The sequence below is a fragment of the Neovison vison genome, chromosome 12 (genome assembly GCF_020171115.1).
Source record: "Neovison vison isolate M4711 chromosome 12, ASM_NN_V1, whole genome shotgun sequence".
NCBI lineage: Eukaryota > Metazoa > Chordata > Mammalia > Carnivora > Mustelidae > Neogale > Neogale vison.
The window spans coordinates 20784191-20801866 of record NC_058102.1 but is presented as its reverse complement, the minus strand read 5'-3'; positions in this window follow the sequence as shown (position 1 = coordinate 20801866).

The following is a 17676-nucleotide window of genomic DNA, read 5'->3' as shown; positions in this document are numbered from 1 at the left end:
CATTCCGTATTAGTATTATTATCTTCATGAGACTATTAACACCATACACAACGCAGAGTACTAACCACTATACGATCACGGCCTATTAACACCATACAGACAGGAATTGTGTCTGTTTTGTTTACCACCGTGTTCCCAAAGCATAAGCCAGTATCTAGCACATAGTAGGCATTTGGTATATGTTTGTTAATAAATTTAGGAGTGAACTCTCTTTTTATAGATGAGGAAACTAAGGCTCAAGAAAACTAACAGTAAATATAAAAATACCTACTAGGAGTGATGAATTGAGCTTAAAGGATAAATTTATTTTTACCTACACATTTGATTTGTTATCTATGTTGATATGATAAGGAAACCAGGACTTAGGTGGCATCTTTTTAAAAAAATCCATGGAAATACAACATCCTGCTTTATTTCTTCTGAGAAAAGTTTTCTTGATTTAATTGTTTTTGGACTTTTCTATAAGTATTCTAAACTTGAATAGATTTAGAGATTAGTATATTTTTATGTCTTTAGTTTATAAAGTTTATAGTTTATAAATATAGTTTATAGTTTATAACTATGTTCAAAGCATTGGAGGTAGGACAAAGTGATGAAGTAGAGGTGCTCTATAAATGTTTGCTGGGTGAATGAATGAAAGAAAATTAAATTTAGTACAAAATAGTAAAATTAGCAATTAAAATCAATTTCCTGGCAGTGCAATGGAAGTAGATATTGGTAAAAGATACCACATTGTAGATGGCCCTAGGGGCTCCATTAAAAACAAAACAAAACAAAAAACTTTTGAAAATAAGTGACTGTCCTCTGAATGAACAGGTTTCATATGCTTCTTCCAGAATGAATAAATAGATCTTCTCATGCAGCCCTGCAAGTGTGCTACAAAGTCACGCCATGCAGATCTCTCCAATAATTCATTGCCCTGTGCTGGGTGCTCTGGGACCCAATAAGTAGCTGTGGAAGAATAGGCCAACCTGTGGTGTTTATTGGAAGAGGAGGGGAACGTGACATTTTAAATTTTAATCCCAAGCACTGAGGTAAAATGAAGGCAAGTGCCTTTATTTACTTTTAATTCTAGTGTAGTTAACACACAGTGATATATAGCTTCAGGTGTACAATATGGCAATTCAACAATTCTACACATTACTCAGTACTCATCGAGGTAAGTGTACTCTTAATCCCCTTCACCTGTCCCCCCCCCCGCCTTATTCACCTCCCCTCTGGTAACCATCTGTTTATTCCTTATAGTTAAGAGTCTGATTTTTGGTTTGTCTCTTTTTTTCCCCTTTGTTTGTTCTTACATTCTATATATGAGTGAAATCATATGGCATTGTCTTTCTCTAGCTGACTTACTTCACTTAGCATTATACTCTCTAGATCTATCCACTTCATTGCAATGGCAAGATTTCATTCCTTTTTATGACTGAATAGTATTCTGTTGTGTATATACCACGTCTTCTATATCCATTCATCTATCAATGGACACTGGATTACATAATTTGGCTACTGTAAATAATGCTGGAGTAAACGCGGGAGTGCATGTATCCCTTTGAATTTGTGTTTTTGTATTCTTTGGGTAAACACTCCATAGCATGATTACTGGATAATAGGATAGTTCTATTTTTAATTTTTTGCGGCCTCCATGTTGTTTTCTACAGTGGCTGTACTAGTTCACATTCCCACCAACAACGCACCAGGGTTCCTATTTCTCCGCATCCTTGGAAGGCAAGTGCCCTTAAACAGCAATATGCAGTAGTTTCCATTTACCTTAGGCATCAGCAAAAATGTTTTTGATGTCCATGAAGTCCCAGGTCTCCTTAGAGGTTAAAAAAAGTCAATACTGAAAATTACAGCCTTTGAGATCAGCAAAGCTCAGAGAGCAAGTTAAGAAGAGAGCGTAGTTCGGTGTCTTCAGAGAGGGGAGATGCTATTCCCTTGACTACCCACACCTTCCCTCACTCCAGCCCCTCACCTGGCTCACAGTTAACCTTCATGTCACAGCACAAGCATCACTCACTCAGAAACCCAGACCTTCCAAGCCTGGGTTGGATGTCTCCAGCGTACTTTCTCCCCAACTCACATTTCGTATCATTACATTGCACCAAACACCAATCTCCTGCTTACTTGCCTAAATCCCTGACCGAACCTAGAATAGGAACCCTGTATCTCACTTGTTCATAGTTGCATCTCCTGCAATTAGTGCCTACATTTGATGCCTACATGCTGATGGAAGGAGGGAAGGAAATACCCTTTTACTGAGGGAAATAAGCATCAGTGTGTATAAAGGGAACCTCTAGCTTAATGTTGTGGACCCACCTACTGTGAAAGGAGTGTTTTCCAGAGAAAATACCAGGGTAGAGTTTGAAGTCTGCAGACATGACCCGCTCATTTTGGAAGAAGAGAGGGAAAGAGGACAGTAATAAGAGGGGCCTTAAACTTACTGATTTCTTTCATTACATTAACCACAGACTGCTACAGTTTCACAGAAGAAAATGTTAGAAACTTCCCTACTTACTAGCCAGGTTTTTGTTTAGAAAAATGTATTTTCAAAAAAAAAATATTTTCAAGGATGTGAGAGAACACTCAGAGTGAACAGAGATTACTGAGGGTCCTGCAGCTAACTACTTCAGTCCTCACACTAACAGATGGGGAAACTCAGGTCAGGGAGTTTGTTGTTGGTAGAGCCCATTAGCTGCACAATTAAGCCAATCCTATAAGCAGCAGAGTGAAGTCAAATGGCATAGGTAGTTGTCTTTCGGGTGTATGAATTATCCCAGTTCAATGGCCCTTTCAGTGGGTCCTAAATGCATTGGGTCCAGCCCAGCAGATTCTTTGTATTACCTATAATTGTGATTGCTTTCTAAAGCAATCTATGCAGCCACAATGCAGCAAAACATTTATTCATTTGTCCAGCTAGCAAACAGTTTTTCTGAGTGCCTACTCTGTGCCGGACACTAAGCTGTATGCTGGGGACACAGTGACAAGACCGGCCACTGTTCTCCAGGAGATGACAGTCTTCATTCAGGTCACTTTAAAAAAAAAGTGCGATTTAAAAAAAAAATTTATTTTATCATTATTTTTTTTTTACTATAGTCCACTTGATTCTTTCCTTGTGATTTATTTCACCCATGGGATAAAATACCTTGATGAGAACATCTTATCTTCTCCTATTGCTTCAGACCAGGAGCCTATAAAAGAAAATGGAAATTTGGTATTTGTACCTGAGCCTTGAGGACAAGGGTCATTCACCATGAATTGTTACTTGGAAAATAGAGCAGTAAGAATCAAGTCTAAACAAGGGATTGGAAACAGAAAGAGACCTGAGCTTTTGTTGGGTAAGCCATTACTTAAAATCAAGAAACATACATCTTTAACACAAGGCTGCTTCTCTTCTATAGTATCTCCTTCCTACCCTTTCCACTAACCTCCACCTCAAGTCTTAAGTGCACCACAGAACAGAGATGAGCTCTCCACGTGGCTGCACGGAGAAAAAGGCTGGTCACCCTCCAGGTACCTCTGTCATGTCTAGAGAGTGCAATTTCGAGATGCTTCCTGGGATTGGACTTCTCAGTGCCTTGCCCTACCTGATGACGGAAGAAACATGCTCTTGCTGTATATTGCAGAACAACACCTTCTGGGCCTTTGCTGCATCTTGCCTGCTGGCCTATAGCTCCACAGAACCCAGAGGCATCCTGTGAAGACCTGGTGTATTGGCCACATATCCAGCAAGTCTGGTCTGTGGTATGCTGGTGTGCACAGGAATAACACAACATTTCACCCTCTCCCAGAACCAAGACCAACAACTATACCCTCTCTTACATCTTCAGTTTCTTTTGCCAGTTTTCCCCCTATTCCTAGAAACATGCTATGGTCTCGGATTATGCTTTTTCTCCCCACTCCCTCATCCCCAAGGGGCAATCATGAGTTGGTCAGGGTGAGCTGGGCTTTGCTGCAGAAACAAGAAAACACTCGTCTTGGCTTTTAGCAGCAAAGGTAATTTTCACTCATGCTAGATGTCCTTCTGGGTCATTTGGGGCTCTGCTCATTGTAGTTGTTCAGGGACCCAGGCTGATGGCTTATTTTATTTTATTTTATTTTCAGAAAGGGAGTGAGAAAGAGAAGGGGGAGGGACAGAGGGAGAGGGAAAGGAAGAATCTCAAGCAGACTCCAAGCCCAATGAGTAGCCGGACATGGGGCTCGATCTCACAACACTGAAATCATGATATGAGCCCAAATCAAGAGTTGGATGCTTCACTGACTGGGCCTCCCATGTGCCCCTTGACAAATACTCCAGCAATTACTGTTGAGGGAGAAGGGGGTATGGGAATGGCCAGCCCCTCCTTTCTGAAACTCCTCCTTGGTCCTCCTGACATGATCCTTAATTTTCTCACGATTCTTTGATTCCTCCCTCATCAGTCCCATTTTCTGACTCATGTGCCCTCTCTGCACTTTCCATGTAGCTAATCCCTAAGGAACATACTTTGGCCGTCTTCTAACACATATTTTCTCTCTTGCCAATTTCTTTCAAACTGTAATTTCCAGTACCATCTCTGTGTGAATGATTTCCAGATCTGTATTCTCAGCCCTATTTCCCCAAGCCCCAGTTCCATTGTCAGCAGCCACCAGCCTCCTCCCATTACTGCCTTAAAATCTCTTGTCTGAAAAGGAACTTTCTATCTCCACCAAAGCTACTCTTCCTCCCAATTGCCCTCTTTCTGTTGACACCTCTTCCTTTCCGCACACTGAAACTTTCAAATTATTTTACAGTGTGTCTTAAATCTGCTGCCTTCCATTATAGCCCAAATTCCTGGCACTTCTCTCCCAGAGGGCAGAAGCTCTTTGGCCATGTTTTCAGCTTTTCTCCATTGCTCAAGGCTGTACATGGTGCAACTCCAGGGAGCACCATTCCAGGTGAATGGCATGCCCTAGAGTTGTGCAATGCAGTGGCTCTGCATGCCACACTGTGCCCGTAGTAATCTGCCTACAGCTCAGCTTAATCATGACATACCACTGTTCAAAAACCTTCCTTGGCTTCCTATTTCAACCTGAATGCCTTGGCTCTACCCCCACAGGTCATGATGGAAGTCACTCTCCCTCTTCTGAACTGACATCTTTCCTGTAACAAATAATATTTTCTACCCTGCAATATAGTGATTTAAGAATAGTTTTTCCTCTCATATGCTTGCTAAGTGAGAAATTACTTCTTACTTGAGGTATTAAATTAATAAACACTATTTGCTGCTTATGGTGAAAAAAGTCAAAATGGCTTACGTTTTAAAAGAGAATGCATTGGCTCACATACATGGGAATTGCAGAGGTTACACCTATTGCTTCAGGCATAGCTGAATGCAGGGCTCAAGTGAGATTCTTGGGATTCCTTCCCTCTTTCCATCCAGGAACCTGAAATCCCAGCAGGCCTGTCTGGCGGCAGCTGCAGCCAAGGGGGAGATGCGGCTACTGCTAGAGATGCTGCCCAAGGCAGCTAGAGAGAAGAAACACTACAGCTTCTTCCTTTTCCTGTCCTCTGGTGGTGTCCACTAGTGCCTCCCTTTGGCTGACCCCTGAGTCCAGGAACTGTAGGGCTCAGATGAGATCAGGGGAAGACAAAGGGGGTGTGTGTCAGAACAAACAGGCAGACCACCAGCACAGGTAACTCACTCAGAGCTAGACAACAGTAGGGGCATTCCAGTTGGAGCATCTGTGTGAGCAAAGACACAGGGGGAAATTCTAGAACATGTATGGAAATAGCAGGGATTTCCCTTGAGCTGCAATATGGGGTGCTTTCAGAGGAACAGTGGAGGAATAAGATGCCGCCTATAACGCCTTAAGTCTGGCTCAAGAATTTGGCCTTTGTTTGGAAGCAAAGGGTTAGTTTTTGAGGGAAAAGAAAGAGTTAAGATAATTTATTTACAGCTATAAGTTTCAGAAACAAAGGAAATGCTTGAACTCTCTTCAAACAAAAGCAAGTACAAAGTGAAATAATCTTCAAGAATAAAGATTACAAATGTGGTAGGGTTGCTTTTCCCCTAATTTTTGTATGGTTGCCATCTTTGATACTTATAAGAGAAATTAGGAAGGAGCCCTCATTCATTCAAGTTGAGGACCTGCTGTGAACTGGGCCTTGCACTAGGATTTTAGAGTAGGTCAACAGGAGTCATTTGTTGAGCTGTTCTCATATTTCTCTTCTGAAGTTGCAGGAGCTCACTCCATTTGGTCTGAAAAGAGATCTGTGGTGTCCAGAAAGTACATAAAGATGGTTGTTCACTTTGTACTTGTTTGTGGTTTTTAAATCTCAAGGTCATAGGCTCTGGCTGGCTTTGAAGTTAAATGGCTTGAGCTCATTTGCAATGATATTGGCAGACTGTGAATAAATAGTGTGGACAGGAAAGGAAAGTAAATGCCTCTTGGGGAGAAGGAGACTGCATTTTTGTGGGGTGAGATTAAGTTAGTTATTAAGCCCCTTGACATTTCCATTTCTTTAATCACAAACTGAAGATACTTGCTATTTAATAAGTTTATCGTCACCATCTTCAACAACACAGATGCAACAGCTAAATGCCTTATTGTGAGCCGTACAACATGAGGCACATCACCAAGGGGGAATCTTATCATAAAAACTGAGTTTCTACAGAAAGCTAGCTTTGCAATTTTTAATCAACAGGCAGTACATAAAAAAGTATGAATCCTTAGGTGTTTGGAAAATTAAGTCCAATTCCCCTCTCATGACCTAACACTTGGAATTCATCCATTCAGTGTTTATTAAGTACTTTCTATCTTCCATGAATCCAGCAAAGATTGATTGTTTATATGTATTCATCCTTGGATAATGGTGAACCAAATAACTATGGGTGGACCTTTTGTGGAGCTTGCATCTAATGGAAGTACAATGTCCTACAGAATAAAATCTGGTGAATATATAAATTTTAATATACTTAAAAAATAGTAGGGAACAATCTAGACTTTTTTTAAAAAAGAAAACAAAAAAAATCCAATCAATCAATCAAACAACAATCTTAGATCTCTTAGATTTCAACATTTTCAAAATCGGATAATAGTAAACTTTGGTAAAGACAGGCAGCAACATCAGCCCTCAAACATGGTTAGTGGGGAGGAAGATTAGTGCACTTGCTTTGGAGAGCAAGTTTCTGGTTATTAGTAAAGGTGAAGATGTGCATGCAAGACAGGCTAGCAGTTCTACCTCTACGTGGAAAAGCTCAGACATGTGCATAGAGATACAATAATGCCACTTGCAGCATGGTTTGAAATGAACAGCCAGAAACAACCAAGATGTCCCATCAAAAGCAGAATGGATAAATAAATTGTGGTGTAGCCAAGCAGTGGAATCTTCTGGAGCTGTAAAAATGAATGAACTTGAGCTATAATTATGCACATGACTCAGTCTCACAAATATTATATTTAGCTTTTAAAAAGGCAAGTTGTAGAGTGATAAGGCAACATGATTCCATTTACATAAAGCTTAAACATGAAATATACATGATTTGTGAATTGTTACATATGTAGAAAAAGTATAAAATATGTTTGATAGGGTGACCAACCATCCTGGTTTGCCTGCAACTTTTACTGTTTTATTACTGAAAGTTTCATATTTTGGGACCCACCCGCTGGCCCACAGTTCCAAGCAAATCAAGACAATTGGTTACATTACTTGAAAAAAGGGAAACGTCAAGCATAGAATGGTGGATTATTTCTTATTTTTATTATTATTTTTTTTTAATTTTTATAAACATGTATTTTTATCCCCAGGGGTACAGGTCTGTGAATCGCCAGGTTTACACACTTCACAGCACTCACCATAGCACATACCCTCCTCAATGTCCATAACCCCACCCCCCTTCTCCAACCCCCCTCCCCCCAGCAACCCTCAGTTTGTTTTGTGAGATTAAGAGTCACTTATGGTTTGTCTCCCTCCCAATCCCATCTTGTTTCATTTATTCTTCTCCTACCCCCTTAATCCCCCATGTTGCAGCTCCGCTTCCTCATATCAGGGAGATCATATGATAGTTGTCTTTCTCTGCTTGACTTATTTCGCTAAGCATGATACCCTCTAGTTCCATCCACGTCGTCGCAAATGGCAAGATTCCATTTCTTTTGATGGCTGCATAGTATTCCATTGTGTATATATACCACATCTTCTTGATCCATTCATCTGTTGATGGACATCTAGGTTCTTTCCATAGTTTGGCTATTGTGGACATTTCTGCTATAAACATTCGGGTGCACGTTCCCCTTTGGATCACTACGTTTGTATCTTTAGGGTAAATACCCAGGAGTGCAATTGCTGGGTCATAGGGAAGTTCTATTTTCAACATTTTGAGGAACCTCCATGCTGTTTTCCAGAGTGGTTGCACCAGCTTGCATTCCCACCAACAGTGGAGGAGGGTTCCCCTTTCTCCGCATCCTCACCAGCATCTGTCATTTCTTGACTTGTTAATTTTAGCCATTCTGACTGGTGTGAGGTGGTATCTCATTGTGGTTTTGATTTGTATTTCCCAATGCCGAGTGATGTGGAGCACTTTTTCATGTGTCTGTTGGCCATCTGGAAGTCTTCTTTGCAGAAATGTCTGTTCATGTCTTTTGCCCATTTCTTGATTGGATTATTTGTTCTTTGGGTGTTGAGTTTGCTAAGTTCTTTATAGATTTTGGACACTAGCCCATTATCTGATATGTTGTTTATAAATATCTTCTCCCATTCCGTTGGTTGTCTTTTGGTTTTGTTAACTGTTTCCTTTGCTGTGCAAAAGCTTTTGATATTGATGAAATCCCAATAGTTCATTTTTGCCCTTGCTTCCCTTGCCTTTGGCGATGTTCCTAGGAAGATGTTGCTGCGGCTGAGGTCGAAGAGGTTGCTGCCTGTGTTCACCTCAAGGATTTTGATGGATTCCTTTCTCACATTGAGGTCCTTCATCCTAGAATGGTGGATTATTTCTTGATGGAGGAAGGAAATGGGATTGGGTAAAACTACACTGTGTATATTCAGCTGAATTTGTAATCTCTTTTTTAAAAAATCAGATTATGGGTATGCAGGTGTTTGTTATATTATTCTCCATTTGTATATCTGAAGTATTTCATATTTAAGAAAACCCAAAAAATCTATTATGTATGCTTTGGTGTGCCACCCAGATTCACCCCTGCCTCTTGGGGCTGGAACCCTCACTCTTCCGGCTGCCCAGAGTGCTGGCATGTTCACCATCTGACTCCCAGTTGAGGTCTGAAGTTTCCCAAATCCCAATTGCCTTTGTTTGTCTAGACCACTTCACTTACGGGGGCAGTCTGCAGTCAATGACTGACTAACACTTGGGCATAAGGGTTTATCCCTCTTTCCTTAATTTGGGACCCTTCTGAAAGACAATCCAGGTCCCAGTGCTCCCTGTGGGATCAGCTGAGATGTCAGTAGTGACACCATCACAGTCCAACTACTACTTCCACCCACTTGTGCCTCCTTCCCTTTCCTTCCCTTCCAGGTGCGGATCAGGGAGCATTCCCCAAAAAACAATGATGTGTGCAAATCTCCACCTCAGAGTCAATTTCCCTGAGTAGCTTGACCTGCATTAGTGTCCTTCCAGAAAGGGATAGATAGAAAAAGAAAGAGAGACTAAGATCACAATTAAATTATAAATATAAAGCCCCTGCCTCTATTTTTTTCTTTAACACCTCCCCACCCCTCCTTGTATCCTATTTTATTTTAAAATCTCAAGCTGACATGCTACACAGAATTTGAGGTGTGGCTGAACAGAGTCTGGCTATAAAAAATGTCCTCAATAAATTGATTAATTTTCAATGAGCAATAATAAAATGATAAAATTTTTTTCTTTTCATAGAGGGGTTTTGTGTTAGAGAACATTCTGGCACACTTTTTTTTTTTAAATTGTTGTTGTTTTGTTTTTGTTTTTCGTACATGGTTTTGTTGTTCCCGCCAAATGAATCATTCGAGGAGGGCTGGTGATTTTTCCATCTGAGCAGAGTGTCACTCTGCGAATAAAATAAAACAGTCTAAAACGATATATAATGAATCACCAAAAGAATTTCACTAACTTGTGTAATGTAGATAATAAATACTCTTAGGATAGAGAGGAGAAGAAAATCAGGGATAATGGATGTGGTCAGGCTTAGAACACAGACACGGAATAAAAGTAAATGGGAAAAAGAATGAGCATCTCAGTGCAGTCCTCTCTCTATAAGCTAAACAGATCTTAAAGAAAAGTCAATTGCTTGATCTTGGACCACAACCTAAAAACTGCCAAGAGCACTGGCTGCCTCATCTGTCACCACCATCCCCTCCTAGTCCTGGCTCCTGTAACCCTGCACACTCCAGAAGGACACACACATACATATACACTCCCTACAGTGGTTCCTAAACTACCTGATTCTATCTCAAGTGTTCCTAGCCAAGTTCTCTGGGGGCAGACACGGTTTGGTACTGCTCTCTAAATTCTGCTGTCAGGAAAGGCCCCTGGAAGCTAGATTTAAATCACAGCACAACCAATTACTGGCTGTGTGAACTTGTTCAGGCACCACACCTCAATTTCCTCAATTATAAAATGAGAATATGGGGTGCCTAGGTGGCTAAGTCGGTTAAGCATCGGCCTTTGGCTCAGGTCATGGTCCCAGGGTCCTGGGATTGAAACCCACATCCAGCTCCCTGTTCAGCAGGGAGTCTGCTTCTCCCTCTGGGCTGCCTTTCCCCCAGCTTGTACTCGTTCTCTCTCTCTCAAATAAATAAATAAAATCTTTTAAAAAAAATAAAATGAGGATAACACTCATAAGGTAGATATGAGGATTAAGCCAGAAAATGTTTCCAAATCATTGAGTGCAATGCTTGGAAAACATGTATAGGGTTTAATAAATGGTTTATAAGTTGAATTTTTAAAAATTAAAAAATAACAACTTTAAAAAGGTGTAGGAATGAGATACATATTTCAATACTAAGCAACTTATGTTAAACTGACTGTGATGTAGGATTAAAATAAATCTAGTGAGGAAAGAAGGGAGAAACAAACCTCACATTCTTCCCAACCCATCTGTAGAAATGTTAAAATTAGAGCATTCTTATGACAGAGAATTGTCATGATAGTTGAACTAAATTGTGTGTGGAGGGGGGAATGGTCAGGTTCTGTTTAATGTAACAACTCCTATGAGAGTAATTAAAATCTGAAGTTCTGTTTCTTTTTTTAGAAGTGATGTCTGCTTGAAATGAGCTCTAATTGTCCCTATTTACACACTGACTGCTGAACGCCCATCTTGCTGCAGACATCTCTGTAATTAGCTCCATTCAGGAACAAAGCAGTGACCATCTTTCAGCTGCTTTCTGGCTTTTGAGCTTAGGAGGCAAAGGAGAGTTTTTGGCAGACTTGCAAAATGGAATTTAAATCTACCACAAAGCAGTCAGTTGCAAGGGTGATAATTGCACAGTTCGTTACAATTGATTTATACAGGCTCCAGGAAAGAATGATCTTCTGGCTAAAATTATCCAATGAATAACAGTAATATGTGAAATTTTCCCTCCTTGGAATTTGAATGGCTGTATTTAGAATAACGTGGTAATGTTGACCTATTTCTCATACAGTGACTAAGCCAGCTGATACTTGGGGGTGTCTCTTAATCATTCTCATAGATAACACCTTTTTGAATATTCACTTTGATCCGCTTCACATTCAGTATTTTGCACTTTTCAGAGAAGATTTCAAGGAAAAAGAATGTAACTAACTAAATTACACCTTGTAAAAGAATATAGGCAAAAGTTAACATCGGGCTACTGGGCCCACAAAACGTTGAAGTGCCACCAAAATCTTTTACGAAGAGCCTATAGACTGAATTAGCATCCTCTCTCTGCCTGCAACACACACACACAGCACAGACATACACATATACACTCAGAGGAAATGGAAAGTGTGTCACACGTAGATATCTTATTTTGTTTGTTCCAGTCAACCAAGGAATTTCTTTATCATGTTAATTTCATCCATCTATATTATTGTGATTGCTGATATATTTGGACTATCTCAGGTATTTTACCCCGAGTTTCTATTTTCAAACTTTTTCTTTTTCTTTTTTCTCCTTTCCTGCCTTCTGCTCTCTTTACCCCTTTTGCTTTGTACCAGGTTGTGAACATTCTGGTTTTATTCTTTTAATGGTTACATTAAACATTTGAACACATGAGCAAAAATACAACTCTCAAAGGAAACAAGGAATTAGCTATGTTTATTTTCCCTCCTAGCCCCACCCATTGTTATTTTTCATGCTACTAACTAGAATTTTAGGTACCATCTTGTCTCCAAATAAGAAAAAAAATAATTATTATTTCTATCTTTCCTCCCAATAACTATTTCTATTTTATAGGCAATAATTGTGCTCCTCACCTTACTTGTGGATTTTTCTTCTGTTTTGTTGTTGTTTGGTTGGTTTTTGTAATTTTGTCAGGGAAGATCTTTAGATAATAGACTAGTCTTTGCCTGAGAATATCTATTTTTTTTTCTCTTTAAAATTTTTTTTATTATACTTACTTTTGGGAATAAGGAATACTTACTTTCACATGACACAAACTTCAAGTGAGCTAAATGTTTTAATTGGGTATAGAATTCTGGATTGAGTATTGCTTTTCCTTGGCACTTTGCAGACAGACTTCCATTTATTCTCTCATGTTTCTGCTGATTTAGTTTTGCATTAGTCTGATTGTCATTCTTTATAGATTTTCTATGGTGGCTTTTAAGAATTTTCTCTTTTTTGATGTTCTGCAGTTATGCTTCTACAAGGTATTTAAGAGTAGAAGTTTTTTTTAAAGTTGTTGTGCTTGATATGCCTTGATATACAGTTTTATATACCTTTCATAGACCTTCTTATTCTGCAGACTTATGTTAGAGCTTTATACTTTGTCAGGTCTCTTTATTTCACTTTTAATTTCCTGTCACTTCATCTCTCTGTGTTGTATTTTGAATGATGTCCTCATTTTTAATCACTGCTTTTTAAACTGAATCCAGTAAACTGTTTTACTTACTTATGTCAATGACTACTTTTTTATTTTCCAGGATTTTTTTAATTGGTAGTTTTTCATAATTCCTTGCCCTTGATTATAACCCCCATCCTTTATCTCTTTCAAGATTTTAAATGTAATTAAAAGTCCCTTGAGGGTTTCTGTATATTTATTTCTTTGAGTATATACTTTCTTTTTTTTTTTAAAGATTTTATTTATTTATTTGACAGAGAGAGATTACATGTAGGCAGAGAGGCAGGCAGAGAGAGAGAGGAGGAAGCAGGCTCCCTGCTGAGCAGAGAGCCTGATGTGGGACTCGATCCCAGGACCCTGGGATCATGACCTGAGCTGAAGGCAGCGGCTTAACCCACTGAGCCACCCAGGCACCCCTGAGTATATACTTTCTTATTTGTTTGGTTTGTTGGCTGTCTTTCATGGGTTTGGATCCTTGTTTCAATTGTAAGCTTATAGTCTCAGTTCTCACTCATTACTATGGATGACTCTGTTCCACAGAAACTTTATTTTTAATTGTGACTATATTTTTAAATTTAAAAATATATATAATTTTAATATTTTGGGGTTAGAAAGGAAAGATTCCATATACTCTTACTTCTCTATGTGACTGGAAATCAATTAATTTGAAATCAATTAATTTTTTTTAACTCTTTTTTTTTAAAGATTTTATTTATTTATTTGACAGAGAGATAGGGAGAGAGAGCATGAGAGAGGAGAAGGTCAGAGGGAGAAGCAGACTCCCCATGGAGCATGGAGCCCGATGTGGGGCTCGATCCCAGGACTCTGGGATCATGACCTGAACTGAAGGCAGTCGCCTAACCAACTGAGCCACCCAGACGCCCGAAATCAATTAATTTTTAATTAAAAATCAAAGAGTATAAGAAAAGATAAAGCTGAAAAATGTATGAAATGCATTTGGATAGAGTTAAATAGGACACAATGAAAAAAACTGTAGACAAATTATAACTATAAGACATTTCTATATAAACCTGAGGTTCTGTCTGTGTTGAGTATGTGTATTTAATTGCAATATTTCTCCAAAGATAGATAATTAAGAATTATGAAGTCATTTATTTATATTTTGAATTCAACAATTATTGAATTCCTTGGCCCAGAAGTGTAGTAAGTGTAGTTATACAGAGGCCAGTAAGTCTTAGTTTTGCATCTATAAATGGGGATCATAGTATATACCATGCAAAGCAGTTATAAAGAGTGGAGATAAAGATTATAAAGTTCCTAGGGGAGTATCTGGTAACATGGTAGGCAACTAATACATTGGAGCTTTCCATACTGCTATTATCATCGACTGACACTGTCATCATGGAGATCATGTTGATTTGGGAAAACAAACAGGTAAAGAAATATTTAAATACACAAAGTCTTATGAAACGTAAAGAAGGGACCAATCAACTGTGCGTAGGATGGCTAGGAGACCTGTGAGAAGACACATGAACTGGGTCTTGAAGATTGGGCAGGTGTTTGCCAGGGAGAAATATTGGAAAAAGTGGCAAACCATGCAAACTTGAAACAACCCATTATATTCTGGGAACTGAAAACACTCGATACAAGTGGAGGACACAGGTGAGCAGAGCTAGAGGAGATACATTTGAAGAGGTGGGCAGAGGCCAACAAGAGAGGGAAGGACATCTCAGGTACAAGCTGTAACAATCTGGAAAAGAGATGACCCCAGTTTAACAAAGACGGTAGGAGGGAAGAGATGGGAACAGATTTTGAAAAATAGGAAACACACATGCAGGACGTGGCAACTGGTAGAATGTGGAAATTCAAATCCTAGGAAAACCACTTACCCGCTGTGGGACCTGTATAAGTTATTTTACCCCTCGGGGCCTTAACTTCCTCACCTGTGAAATGGGGAGAAAAGTTAGGGCCTATTTCGTGAGACTGTACTGAGCATTAAAAGACACAAGACACATAAAGCATTTAAAAGAGCACCTAATTCATAGAGAGTATCAATACAGGATAACTTTTACTTTCATACGGGAAGTAGAGGGGGCTGGAGGAGCCACAGTGAAGCCCAGATTTTTCTGGTTCAGCAATTGCAGAGGTGCGGCTGCTACTTTCAGAGCCTGTGACAATGGGGGAGGGACGGATTTGCCTTGGATTTCCTGCTCGTCAACAGGAAGAGCCAAGCTATTGTGAAGGATCAGCTATACAGGTCTCTGAGGAGTGGGTCGTTTCCTTCATTCGAGAACCAGTGCAGAGCTGACTCCTATACCCTGTGGGAAAGCAGAGTGTGAACACAGTGCAAGGAGTGAGGGGGGGGGGCCCGAGTCAGAAACGTCCTGGAGGTCCCTGGGGAATCTCTTGTCACCAAGAAATGCACAGGAGGTAGGGGAAGGAACTTGGGAGCATTTTAAGAAACAAGTCCACAAAGAGTTGCATGCCGCTTAAAAACTGAGACAAAGAGACCATCCACTAAGAGATCAAACTCTTGATCCTGTGATTTTCAGTTAGGAGCTTGTGTAAGTTTTTCTCTGCTAATATCTTACTGTCGTGCTGAGAGTCTCTTATGTTACATTACTTTATGTCATCTCATAAACACTTGGAAGGATAAGAAGAGCAGTTATTATTTTACTTTCCAGGTGAACAAACAGCCTCAGGGAGATGCTATTTGCTCGGGTCTCCATGCCTGAAAAACAGGCAAAATCCAGACTAATACCAAATATTTTAACTTCTAGTCTCTCTTACTGCTTCTCAATATGCATCGTTTTAGCGGGGACCTCTTTTTTCTCATCTCCTGTTGTTTCTTTCCCATAAAAGGCATTCAGTCATTTAACCCGGCCTCTCCCTTTCCCCACACCATGCTAGGGAGGTAGCAATTTACCTGATTGGTAAACTCAGGAAGAATTCTCCCTTCATTCGTCTTGGGAGGGAGTCTGCCACCCAGAGCAAAGTTCTATGCTGCACTGCAATGCAGGAGCTATGGGAGGCAGGGTGAGAGTTTTTTTCTGGTTCATTCCTGCCTGGAATTTGGGCTTGAAATATCTAATCCAGGCCTCAGGCCCACTTGGTTAATACCATAAATGTTACCCTTCCATTGAGCTTCTATTATGAATAAGGTCAATACAATATTTTGGTTTCTATCTTTTTTCTTTTTTTTAAGATTTTATTTATTTATTTATTTATTAGAGAGAGAGAGAGAGAGAGCGCACAGAAGCAAGCAGAGTGGCAGGCAGCAGAGGTTGAGAAGGAAGCAGGCTCCCTGCTGAGCAAGGAGCCCAATGCGGGACTCAATCCATCCCAGGACCCCAGGACTGTGGGATCATGACCTGAGCCAAAGGTAGCAGATTAACTGACTGAGCCACCGAGGCGTCCCTTTGGTTTCTATCTTTACTCATTGTTTTATTTCCCAACTTTCTCAGAGCCTGAACAAAGAATAAGGTTACTATTTACTGGGGACCTGCTATGTATCTGCAACAGTCTAGAGAGTCTGGAAGTAAGAATGAAACCCTATGACCAAGCATAAAATAGTCACAGGAATATTGTGTGACTCAGAAAATGTACTGGACATCTACAGAAGTTAGCTTGGAGAATCTGCTGATGGTACAAGTAGCAAGTAATAGATGGAAATGCTGAAAATGAAACCCATTCTCTTAGGACAAAAATCAATGGATCAGATAACAAATTAACCTCTATTCACTGCTTAAGTCTCTAGGAGCAAAAATAAAATCAATATGTACCAAGTATGCAGTGGTTCTAAAAAAAAACAGCATCAGAAATGAAAACTAAGTTGAAGCATTAGGCTTTCGGGGAAAAAACAATTTGTATAAAATAGGCTTATATGTGACCTTCTTTACTTAAAAATTAACTGAAGTTCCACTTCTTCAGTGCAGCTTGCCTAGAATAACCATACATAACTTTTTTTTTCTTTAGTGCTAACTATATGCTAGATATCTCCTGACACATAAAAATGTACACAAATACTCAGGTAAAGGGCAGAATGGGGTTCCTTACTGAAGAAAGAAGTTTAGCAAACTTCTCAGTTGGGAATAAAGAATTTACAAGAGAAAGAAGACTCTGGACTTTGGACCAGGGCTGGCGAGACCTTGAATGTGTGTTTGCAGATCCCGGTTCTTGTAGATTCAAATGTTAGAACCCAAGCACATTCCTGCTCAGGCCAGAATAGATACCCCATAGCAAATTCCAGAAGAAGCAACTTGGTGTGCCTCTGGATCTTTCCTACTTTCCCGCTTCTCTGTTGGAACCGTCGAGAGTGTTAGGTCAATGAGGCATTGACCTAACTAAAAAAAGCCTAAAAAAAAAAAGGCCTTTTTTTTTTTTTTTTTTTTTTTTAAAGAACTGAAGTCATTCTTGGCATTTTAATATAGACAGCTACTTAGGTAACTGAGGTCTGGATATAGCTGGCTTTTTCATATATTTAAAAGTATATAATCGTCTTTTTTTCAAAGGCCCAAACCAGTATGACACCATCATTATCAAATGGGAAAGAGGATTGTTATTCTGGATGAAATCAGTAAAAGGTGTTTTAGAGAAAGGGCAATTTGGAAAATAAAGACGTCAAAGTCGATTATTCCAAGTTAGAGTATTTTAGTTATTAGCAGTGGTTACCAAAGAAGCTGAAAGTAAATTTCTTCCAAGGAGCTGCTCAAAATTTGCTTTACTGAGAAGAGGCGAGGAGCCATTTCAGCGTTCCT